We start from the raw sequence: 11,930 nt of genomic DNA on the forward strand, positions 1-11,930 counted from the left end.
CTTCTCCAGCGGCCCAAGACAGGCGACAGCCACTTCCAGTCCGAACGAGCAAGGCTCAGGGACGGTCCCACAGTTGGGACTTGAAACTTCAGAGTCTGAAGGGAAGTTCCCGAGCCAGCTGCAGCCCACAGGCACTTGGACCTAGGTGGGCCCCTGCCCTGGGGAGCTGAGTCCAGAGAAGTAGCAGCCTCAGGGAGGGCCCGAGTGTGCAGTGGGGAGGAGCCTGGGACCTTTCGGGATGGCCGTGGACAGTGTCCGTTAGGGCCTCGGCTGTGGGACATGCTGGGGGCCGGGCCACCAGTGCCAGGTTGGGGAGGTGGGGTGGGAGCCCGAGGACAGCAGCTGCCAGGGCCCCGGGAAGCGGGTGCCGGGCTCCGAGCCTCCCACACTGGGCTGAGCCCAGCCCTGGCCACAGCAGCCTGACAGCCGCAGGGCCAGGTGGGTGCCCAGCACTGCAACCTTCCCCAGGGCTTCTTCCCGCCAGGGAGCCTGGCGTCAGGGTCCTATGGCAGTCAGGCTCTGCTGCTGGCGGGGGGAAGGGGCCACAGAGGATCTATCACCAGTTCCAAGGTTAGACAGGCAGCTGGAAGGGGAGTGCTACCCATGCTGGGGGCCTGTGTTGAAGGTACCCCAAGCCAGGCTGCTGGGGAGAAGGGCTGGGGGAGCGCTCAGCCTCCACCGGCAGAGGAGGTCAGCCAGGTACACAGCAGGCACCCAGCTCAGCACGCAGCAGGCGCTCAGCTGGGCCAGGGGAGGAGCCAGGGCACATGGTTAGTGCTCTGCGGGCATCCTCCTCAGGCCCTGGCGCCCGCCGGGCAGCGCTTCCTCACTGGGGCTGCCCAAGGCTCCAGCACCTGGGGCCCATGGGCTGTGACGGGGCCCCACGCACAGGGCCAGCACGAGACTGGCTTCAATCGGGGAGCTGCTGGCATCATCGCAGTCACCTGCAGACCGGGGAGAGTCTGACAGAGCACTCTGAGCTGTGGGGCCAGGAGGGCAGTCCCCGCTTGAGGTCGGGAGGGGCACAGGCCTTCCTTGGAATCTGAGCTTAGGGTGGGACAAAGGACGGGGCACTGAAGGCTGCAGGAAGGGCAGAGGGCTCCCTGGAGCAGGAGGCGCTTGTGCTGACAGGCCCTCAGAGCAGGTGTGGCAGCTCCAGGCAGGGATGGCCAGGTAAGGCACAGGCAGGAGAGAGAGATGGCCCATTCTCCACCCAGTCCCCGGAGCTGGGGCACCACTCTCCTCAGCCCCCGAAGCCTGAGGTTTAGCAGAGGTGCCTGGGCTGGGTGAGGGACTGGCCACGGCCAGGTAGGCGGCCCTCTCCGACCCCAAGCCCGCCCTCGACCCACACTCCGAGAGGCTTGGGGGACCCCCGGGTGGATCTCACAGATGGGGCCACATCGGGGAGGAGGACCCAAATCTAGTAGAGGGGCATCTACCAAGGAGGCTCCCTGGGGTGGGAGGGTGAGGCCGGAGGACAAAGGACCAGGAGAGGAAGCGAAGGGGACAGGATGGAGCCCGGAGTCTCGCTGCCCGACTCTCGGTGGGGGTGTCTGCCCCAGGCCTGGGAACTGAGGGCGCAGCCTCCGCTGGCCCCTTGGCAGGTCCAGGCCCCACAGTGTGCACAGGACCGTCCGGGACAGGCGCAGTGGGTGCAGCAAAGCCCTGGGGCACTCGCCCCACTCCCCTCCCTGGAGGCCTCGGGCGCGTCCGTGCGGTGTCCTCCACGGGAGCCACGAAGGCAGTCTGGGCCGGCGGACGCTGTCCAAGTCCGTGCACCCCCCTCGCCCCCATGCACGATCCGATTTCATAACCAGCCTGGATTCTGCCCCAGCCCAGGAAGGAGCATAAAACCCAATATATTTTAATTATATCTTTGAGGGCCGTGAGCACAATCGTTTCCAGATGGGGACCCCGTGGATGGCCGCTCTGCCCGCTGGGCCTGGCCTGGGGAGGAAGGGAGTGCAGACCACAGGCCGGCTCAGCTGACAGCGCCGAGGCCCAGGCCGCACCAGCAGCCTTTGCCGCAGGGTCTTGCGGCAGGACTGGCTGTCATTGCCATGCTTTCCATTTTGCAGGTGGGGAAACTGAGGCTCAGGGAGACAGGCTTGGCACAGAACTGTCTGCGTGGCACAGCTGGGAGCAGAGGCGGTGGTGCCCCGACCCAGAGGCCCTTCTAGGCTGGGAGGTGCCTGGAGTGGCCTGGCCCAGACCCCGGAGCAGGCCAGCGGGAGCTCAGTGTGTCAGGGGCCCTGAGGCGGGGAGGGGTCTGGCCCTGCACGCCCTCGCCTGGACCACACTGCCCAGGAAATGCCATCTCCACGGGCTGGGCCAAGCCTGCTGCCTGCACTGAGCCCCTGGGACAGCACCGGGCACACAGAAACCTCTGGCCATTGAATGGCGACTCCGTCCTGGCTCCGGCAAATCGGGGGCCGATCCCTGAGGCCGCCAGAGCCCAGGCTGCTGAGTGGGACCCCAGCACTGGACAGGCCTCCCACAACCCCCTCGGCTCCCTCAAAGCAAGGAAAGTGCCCGGACACCCAGGAGCCTTCTCAGCCAGAGTGAGGCCCAGGGCCGGGCAAGGGCCGGGGGAGCTGGCCTGGCCGAGGACTCTGAGGGGGAGATGCAGGTCTCCGCTGGCACGACCTGCTCTGGGGAGACCCGCTAGGGTTGCGCGCAGGGTGGAGGGCCTCCGGCTCCCACCTCCCCTGGGCAGGCAGGAGGAAGGTCGCTGGGCGGTCAGCAATGGGGACTTCGGAAGTCTGCCAGCTAATAAGATTTGCCCGCTCTGCCTTCCTGGCTCATCCTGGTGTCTGCCCAGAACCCCTCCCTCCCGCTGCCTGCTGCACCCCCACCCCCCCAGGAGGGGCTGATAGAGGCAGGATGGCCACAGGCCCCAGCTCCATGCGTGGTGATCTGGGAAGGGTGGGCGGGAGGGGCCCGAGAGGAGCCAAGGCACCATTCTTGCCTTGGCGCGGCCTGGCGCCCCGATCCCCACCGTGCCTGGCCAAGGCCAGCGGGCTCCAGTTTGGATAGAGGGCACCTGCGGGCTGTGGAGGGGAACCTGCCCTGCCCCCAGCATGGTGGCCACAGGGTCTGGGGCTCCTCCTCGAGCCCTGACCTGGCCCCTGCCTGGCCTCAGTGCCCCTCCCTGAAAAATACGCACAGAACAGAGAAGATGTGGGGTGACCGCGTGGTGCACTCGGCACCTCTGCACCCGGTCAACTGCCCTCTCTCCACCCCTGTCCTGCTCTCTGGGGACGATCCACCATGACCCCAGCCTCCTGCCATGCCCAGCAACCCCAGAGGTGACGCCAGCCCCAGCCTGGCCCCTTGCAAGCCCCACCAGGGGACGGAAGGGGAGAGACACCCTTGGCCCTGACCAGGCCAGAAGGCCCAGTGGCCAGTGCAGGGGGCTCTGGGCTGCCCGAGGACCTGGCCAGGCTGCCCAAGGAGGGGCATCTGAGCAGGCCCAGATGTGGCTGGTTGGACTGGCAGGTGGCTGGGTGGGCGCTGTGTGTCATCCTCCTTCCCCCTGGTGCCTGCCCGCCTGGTAACCCCAAGACAACCTGAGTGGGTGGAGGCTGGCAGCGGGTACCCACAGCAGACACATCACATTGGGCCTGGTGCCCGCTCAGAGTGTGAAGGGCAGGGGTGCCTGTGGGCTCACTAAGGCAGGTGTGGGTGCCAGTTCATACAGGGCTCCCTGAGACTGATGACTTACCCCTCCCCGCCCACCCTTGGCCCCCAGCTCTGTTCCAGGCAGGGGGAGGCAGAGGTGAGCGCTGCCTGAGCCAGAACACCTCAGGCCAGTACCCCAGCTGGCCCTGGCTGGCCCCTGGCCTCCTGGCGCATGCCGGGGCCCCACACGACTCGAGCTGTGGCACAAGCTGGCAGCGCGGGCCCTGCTCTCCACACACAGGACTGCATGGGCGGCCGGCCCCTGGGCTTCCGCTCTCCCTGACAGGTAGCTTGGAAAGGCCCACACCCCCGCCCTCCTAGCTTCATAATCGCCCAGCCGGAGCCCCTCCTCCTTGGCAGCCTCTCCCCTCCACTGCTCTCCCACCAGCCCCTGCACCCAGAGGCCGTCCACCCGCCACTCACCCTTCATCCGCTCCTGCCCCCCACCGCCACCCCCGTCTGTCCACCTGTCGTGAGTTGACAAACATTCACTGACCATGTGCATCGTCCCTGGCCTGTTGGGGATGGGGCTGTGCTCTCAGGAGCTCCCAGCCAGCCTGAGGGGCTGTCGGTACGTGCAGGAAGGGGGTCTGATGAAAGTAGGTGGCTGCAATGTGTGGTGAGGAGGTGCTGCGTCTGAGAGTGACAGGAGGAGCCAGCGGGGGCAGCGGGCACCAAGGCAAGAGGGCAGGAGGTGCCAGAGGAGCCCAGGGAGTAACAGTCTCAGGACAGACCTCGTGAGCACCTGCTGTATATGGGATAGTTTGAGATCTGGGAAAGAAGGTGTGGAAGGGGACCGAGTTCCTCTCCCTCATGGGGGCCGTTGGGCCCGTTCCAGAGGACACCGCACCCAGGGTTGGCCACCGCCCCCCGGAGTGAAGGTGCCTGGAGAGGCCCCAGCTGCAATGGGTTGGGGAGAACAGCACAGCCCCCAACTCCGGGCTTCAGCCTGGGGTTCTGGGGATGCCCAGCCCGGACAGGCCTGAGCACACGAGGGTCCAGGCAGGTGGCAGGCACAAACTGAGGCCCCACCGGCTCCGCCCCCAGTGACAGGGGTTGACATCTCCACTGCCCCAACCCCTCCCCTGCCAATGCCTCCAGCGCCACCATCACTGCCCGGCAGGAATCCTGACACAACAGGCGACTGCAGGGTCCCACTAATGCAGTCCAACCCCAGCAGTGCAGGCCACCTGTGCCCGGAGCCCAACACCTACTCTCCAAAAGGCCTTCCCTGTCTGGCAGTGAAGAAGACATTTGGTTTGAGAGCCCCCTCCCCTCGATGGCCATACCCCTGCCTGCCAGTGGAACCAGCTCAGTGAGGCTGCACAGGCTGGGAGAGGCCCAGGTGGCCGGCAAGTCTGCCGTCCACCCCTGGCCAGCCCTGTGCCCTCCCAGGGACAGCAGCCACAGCCCCCAAGGCAGGGCGATGGTTCCATCTGGTCACCACTGAGTCCCCTGGGCTGGCATGGCACTTGGCCCATGAAGATGGCTGCTGCCCTCTCACACCCGAGAACAGGGAGACCCAGCCCCCTGCCAGTTCCCAGTCGGGGTGGGGTCAAAGTGGCCAGGTGAGGGAAAGGGCCCACAAAGAGAGGGGACAGCGGCGTGCACAGCTGCACTAGAAAATGAACAGGTGCAGGGATAGGCCAGAGAGTGGACAGTGGGGCTGCAGCATGGGGTTCCCAAGTGGGGGTGTGGTGGGCGTGCGGTGGAGGCGGGTGAGGGGGTCTCTTCCTCGGCCTTCCTGTAACCCAGCTCCCCGGGGCCAGCTGAGCTGGAACAATGAAGCTTAGACCCAGGACCACTCAGGAAAGCCACTCTCATCGGGCTGGGACTTGGCTGGGGTCTCCAGGAAGAGAGGGGGACTGGCAAGCTTCCGGGGTGGGAAGAGGGGTCCTGGCAAGGCCCCACGGCCCACTGCTCCCCGAAGCGAGGGGAGCCCTGGACACCTCATTTATGCCCATTTGTGCACCCAGGCCACAGAGCATTTCACGGGGAGAAAGGGCACCAGGGGCCCGGGGGGTCAGGCCTGGCTACCCCCGCCCGCCAGCTGGCCCACTGAGCCCTGCCCTTCCCCAGCCCCCAGAACTCTGGCCAGAGGACAGGCTCAGATAACGTGACCATGTGACCGAGGCAGAGATAAACTGTGGCCACCCCAGGCCCTGATTAGCAGCAAATCCCAGGAAGTTTCCGCCCCATCCTGAAACCCCGACTCCTCAGCCTGTCGGCCATAATCCCGCCTGGCCACCCCGGCAGCCTCCCTGCCCAGAGCAGGGCTGGCCCTGCCCACAAAGGCCTTCCCCACTTGGTGTTTGCTCTAAAGTGAGCTTGGGGCGCTCTCCTGGGGTCGGGCCAGGGCCCCACAAATGCCCAGTGGCGCCAGTGGGGTCGGTGGCAAGGGGTCGGTGATAACATGTTTCCTCAAGGCGCCTGTGTGCCCAGACAGTACCCCTTCCCCGCCCTGGTGCCCCCAGGGTCCCCAGGAGGCTGGACTCTTCCTTCCAAGGGTGTGGGGTCCTGCTGGTGGAGACAGGAAGGGCACCGTGGGAGGGTCCACTGGCAGCCCAGGGACCCCACTCCCTTCCACGAGCCGGGTGGCCGTGTGCCCACCCAGCCAGTTCCTGGGCCCTCCAGCTCAGGGAGCTCCGGGCGGGTGGGCAGCATGGTCAGGGCTGCAGGAGGCACTGAATGGGGCGAGACCCTCAGATGCTTCTCCAGCCTAGGCGGCCCATGCAACGGATGGGTGCACTGAGGCAGTAGGGCTTTGGATGTTGTCACCTGCAGGCCAGCAGCAGAGCTGGAAGGGGAAGGAGGACGCCAGGCCCTGGGAGGAGGTCATTGGGCCTGGCCCAGGGGCAGTAGCAGAGGGGTGTGGGCAGGCGCGGCCCTTGGTTGGCTGGGTGGTGTGCGTGGTGCCGTCGGGCAGATGACTTAATCACAGGCGGGCTTTGTCCCTGGGCACCCGCCCCCTGCCCGGATCCTCCTCCTGGCCAGGCTGCCGGCCGCACGCTGCCCCCACCCGCCTCCTAGCAACCTGCAGCGGACCGTGGGCAAATGTGAGGAGGGCCGGGGGCTCTCCACCCGCCGCGGGGCCTGGGAACAGCGCGGGGGTGGCCGTGGGGTGCAGCCAGGGCGGATCCATCCTGGGCTGGGCTCAGGGCGTGCCGGCCAGCCTGGCCCATGCCGGCCCCCAAAGAGGGCATCCTGGCAGAGGAGGCTCCAGGGCTTGGGGCCAGGGGCCGAGGCCTCTGTATGCCACAGGCCCCCTCTCTTCCTTGGGCCCCCAGCCGGCCTGATCCTGTCACAGCCTTAGAAAGTGAGACAAAGGCCCCAGGAGGCCCTGGAGGGCTGGGACACAGGCAGGAGATGGGGTTTTAATGACCGAGCCACAACAGTAGGAGCAGAGGCAGCTCATTAACCCTGTCGGGCCCTCACACTGGGCCCACCGACCGCCACCGGGCCCCTCCCGGCCTTCCAGCTGCCCCTGTTGCTCATCCCAGGAGACTCTGGAAACAAAGTGAAAATCTCATCTCCAAGGAGACAGGGTCAAGGGGTCCCAGGTCCAGGACGTCCCTACCCAGGCAACCTGTCCCCCAGGCCCCTGCCAGAGGCACTGGGTGAGATGGGGGCCTCGGTGGGCTGGTGGCTGGACCCCAGCTTGGAACAGGCCCGCATCCCACCCACTGTCACTTCCTCTATGCATCTGGGACTTTCCCGTTTCCTGACCTTGGAGGAGGAACTGAACCCTGACTGGTGCGTTGCCTGCGGTGTGGGCACCTACCCTCCTCCCCGATTGGACCCCCCCAGTCCCTCACAGAGATGTGCCTGAAAAGGTGGAGGGAACTCAGAGCCCTTCACAGGCAGCAGAACTGGGGTATGAAGCCCTCAAGGCCCCAGTAATCTGCTCATTCCTTCATGTTCAGGGCAGCATGGGCTCTGCCTCCCTCAGTTTCCCCACCTCTAAAGTGGGTGTGTGGGCGGAGAGGAGTCTGGGTGCAACTGATGGGGGTGGCCTATCCCAGGTCCACCGGCAACCCCGACTGCCTGCCTGCGGTCCTGTCCCCCTTTCAGCCCCAGAGAGGTTCTCAGAGCCATTGCATCCCCTCCACCCCAGGCCCCCTCAGCTCCTGCTGAAGCTATGGCCTCAGACCTGTCATGTGACCTTGGGTCCCCTGAGCCTTAGTTTTCTGGAGGGGCCAGGTGTCCAGGGACCCAGTGCAGAGATAGGGGAGCAGATGGAAGTTTGCAGTCCGAGCCACACCGCACAACCCACAGGTAGCACTCAGGGATAGGGGCCGGGAGTGAGCAGCCCCTCCTAGGAGGCAAGCAGGCCCCCAGCCCCCACCACAGGAGTGCTCACAGCAGCCCTTGAGGTCAGTGCCGGACAGAAGACTGAGGCCCAGTCAGGGCGGCATCACCCACCGGACCCCCTGCACCCACCCCAAGGCGCCAGGCTCCTCTTTAGGAGGACCCACTTCATCCTACCTGTTCCCACGCTGCGCAGGCACCCGGCTCCAGGCTGGGGGTGGGGACACAGACTCTAGCAATTCGGGAGTGCTGTGGTTCCCATTCCCTCTGGGTTGACTTCTCCGTGTGGACCTAGGGTGGGAGGCCCAACCCAACGCACCTGGGCAGACACAGAGGGCAGAGGTCAGGGCTTCTCTGGACCCCAGCGCCAGTAGATATGAGTGTGCTGAGCAGAGGAGGGTATGCCCCTCCCAGGCCTGGTGGAAGGCTAGACCGTGGGGGGCTAGGGTGGGCTCGGGAGAGGACCAAGCACCTGAGTGGCCCAGGAAAGCATGGAGGAGGCCATGGAGGAAGGCTGTGGTCCACAGGGTGCCCTGGCGGTTAGGGTGGGCAGGCTCCAAGGACCCTGGGAGGTCAGGCCTGGCAGTTGGAAGGACAGACAATACCACCAGCACCAGGTATGACCCTGTCAAGTTCCGGAGCCCAGTGTAGATGCCCATGGCTGGGTCCAGGTGCAGACACTCAATGGAGGGTGCTTGTCTGTGTCTGAGTGTGAGCCTGCGTGTGCGTGTGCATGTGTGTATGTGTGTGCCCACACAGAGCTGGGCCTGGCCTTGCCGTGCTGCTGGGGTGGGTCCACATGGGGGCCACTGAGATGGAGCGTGCACCATATGTCCTGGGGTCCTGAGCAGCAGCCCCACTGGAGGGTCCGAGCACTGGTTCTCCCACAGCCTCCCCAAGTCCCACTGACCCCCACGCACCCCATCTCTGGGTCCCTGAGCTTCAGCTGGTCTCCAGGACCCCCTGCCTCCATCCTCTTAGCTGGCCTGGCCCTGGTATGAGCACCTCACGCCTTCCTCCTTGGGCGAGAATGCTGGGACGGGGTGTCCACTCAGTGTACCATGCGTGAAGAGGATTCGGCCCTGAGCCCACAGGCCCTGGGTCTAGAAGGCTCTGAATGGGACGCTGTTGACTGAGACCTGGTTCAAGCAATCGTATTCCCTGGAAGAAACCTGGGCCCAACTAAACAGAAAGAAAGGAAGGAAACCCGCCTGCGTGGCCTGGTCCCCTCACCTGTGGATGGGAGGGGAGGGCGCCCCAGGCCCATGGGGGCCCAGCAGGGGAGGGTGCCTGGCTGGGGAGGGTGCTGCCGCCTGCTGCCAAGGCACAAACAGCCTGGCTTGTTCTTACCCACGGGGTTCCGAGGAGTTTGCAAACGTCTGAATAAGGAACGTGGCTGGGAGGGAGCGTGGGCGGCCGTGAATGGAGCCTTGAGCCGCCGGGCGCTGGGGCTGGGATAAAGGGCCCCAGTCATGCGGCCCGGGCCAGCATGAGTGTGCCTAGTCGAAGCTATAAATTACCCCGGCCTCGGCCAGCGCCACCGCAGGGCGGGAGGGAGGGGGCCGGGCTCCTAAATCGGCCCTTTCACCACTGGAGGCCGCGCACGAAAGAAAAACTTTGTTTTATTAAAGCAACATTAGGGTTGTGGCCGCCCGGCCGAGAGGCGCCGACAAGCGGGGCTGGGCACCAGGCAGGCGGGGGCTCCTGCCGCACCCAGCCTCGCTGAAAGGCTCCTTCAGGAGTGGCTGGCTCCGGCCGCAGGGTGGGCCAGGGGCTCTCAGCAGCACCCACCTGGCACCCTGCGGCCTCGGGCTCTCTGGGCAGCTCATACTTGCCCCTAGACCCCCACGCCTTGTCTGGGGCCCCCTTGTCTCTTGAGCCAGTTGTGCCAAGCCAGGAAGTCAGGGCCCAGGGCGGGGGTCCCGGGCGAGCCACCTCCACCCCCAAGAGCCAAGTGTTCCCTTCAGGGTCTGGGCTGGGTACCAGGAGGGCTGGGGCCGAGGAGGAGGGGGGAAAGGAGATCCTGTGGACCCAGACCCACTCGGTGGGGCAGGCATCCGGGCATCTGATGTGGGGCTACAGGCCCAGGCCAGACCCTGGCGCAGCCCTGGGGATCCTGGGGCCAGGGGAGGAGTCGGGGGTTGGGAGCTCAGGACAGTGTTTAGATAATTTGAGTGGAAATGAATGAAAACTTGGTGGCAAACCTCCATTCCTCCCATGGCTACGAGTGCTCTGGGTCCTGCAAACCTGGGGGTGGCAAGTGTGGGCCTGGCCCAAGTCCTTGGGCCTTCTCTTGCCCACAACTCACCCCCACCTGAGGCCCCTGGTGGCCTCAGCCCTGCCTGCCCATGCTCAGCCCCTGAAGGGCCTCCCCCTGAGCGAAGCCGTCCAGCCACCACCCTCGCACCACTCAGAACCTCCCCTTGCCCCACGAGCCAGAGCCACGGTGGGGCCGTGGCCGAGGCTGGTCCCACTGTGGGTGATGAGCATCCTCACCTTCCTCCTTCCCTCCTCTCTGCACAGCTGCCAGGAGGGCAGGCTGAGTCCCCCTCTCCCGACCTGCAGGGGACACAGGCAAGGTGGGTGCCTGGCGCAAGCAGGGCCTGGCAGTGGGACCCAGGCACTGAGGCAGGCAGCAGGGGCTTGTTTGGGGCAAAGATCTGACTTCTCTGTCAAAGGAGCAGCTGGCTCCGGGCCCTGTGCCCTCTGGGCTCCCCAGATCCCTCAGCCGAAATTGGGGACCAATGGTCAGGGTGGATTAACACTGGGCTCCAATGTGAGCTGAAAAGCCCACCCCTCCCCAGAGCCCCCACCTGCCTCTCCCAGCCAGGCTGCAGGTATGTGCCCTGCTTCCCCTAGACACCCCCGGTGCCCACACCCTGGGCCCAGGCCTGGCCTGGGGCTGCCCCATCCCTGGCTCACCCCTGCCAGGAACTGAAACCCGATGTTCTCAGGCAGCTTCTTGTCCCCAAGGTCCCTGGGCCAGGCAAAGCTCCAGAGACAACCTGGAGTCCCAAAGCCGAGGCCCACCTGCCCAGCCCAGTTCACACTGCTACCTCCTTCAGGGTCTGCTGGGTGCCTCTATCTCCTCCTCCATCCCAGTGAGCTCCTACTCACCCTTCAAGACCCAGCCCAGAGGAAGCCCCCCTGACTTGACCAGGCCAGAGCAGTGCACCATGACTCATACTGACCTCATGGCAAAGTGGAGGTGCCCCACAGGTGCCCCACAGGAGGGAGAGTGAGGGGAGGGGTGGGAGCTGGGCACAGGTTCCAGGGCCCAGGGGACCACAGCCTCACAGGCACCACAGGGGCTTCAGTTCTGGCTTGGAGGCCACAGGAGCTACTGCAGGAGCAGAGTGGTGCAAGGGTGTGAGGGACCCTCCCGCCACTTCAGCGCAGGGGGCAGGGCCAGCTGGAAGGGTAGCATAGTCCCTGTGGAGGGCTGGGGCCAGGGTTAGACGCTGGGGAGGGGTGGCATTTCAGGGTGCTGCACGCTCGCACTCTCCTACCCCAGGACCATCCAGTCCTCGGCCTGCCACCCAGGAGATGAAAGGCCCTGCCCAGTAGCAGGCCCCACAGTGCCCTTTGAAGGCTGTGGGAATGCCTGCAGGGTAGCGGGGCGCCAGGTGTGGGGAGGGGGCCTGCTAGTTACCATGGCCTGGGCCCAGAGGGTTGCCCAGGCCTGCACAGCTTTCTGCCTGAGCCCTGGTCACCCTTTCAGGGTGACACTGTCATGCTCCATCTGTGGTGCCAGCTGGCAGCGGGAGGCAGGAAGTCCCACTCTCCCTGACCCAGCCACAAAGAGCAGAGACTGTAACCAGTGCTCTGTCTCCCCATCCAGTGGGAACATGGGGGGCAGAAGTCAGGTGTGCACCCCACCAGTGTCAGGCCTTACTGACCTGGGCCAGGCTCAGCCAGAAGCTGCAAGGGCACAGAAGAAG

This window comes from Eulemur rufifrons, chromosome 20 (assembly GCF_041146395.1).
Source record: "Eulemur rufifrons isolate Redbay chromosome 20, OSU_ERuf_1, whole genome shotgun sequence".
In the NCBI taxonomy this organism is placed as follows: domain Eukaryota; kingdom Metazoa; phylum Chordata; class Mammalia; order Primates; family Lemuridae; genus Eulemur; species Eulemur rufifrons.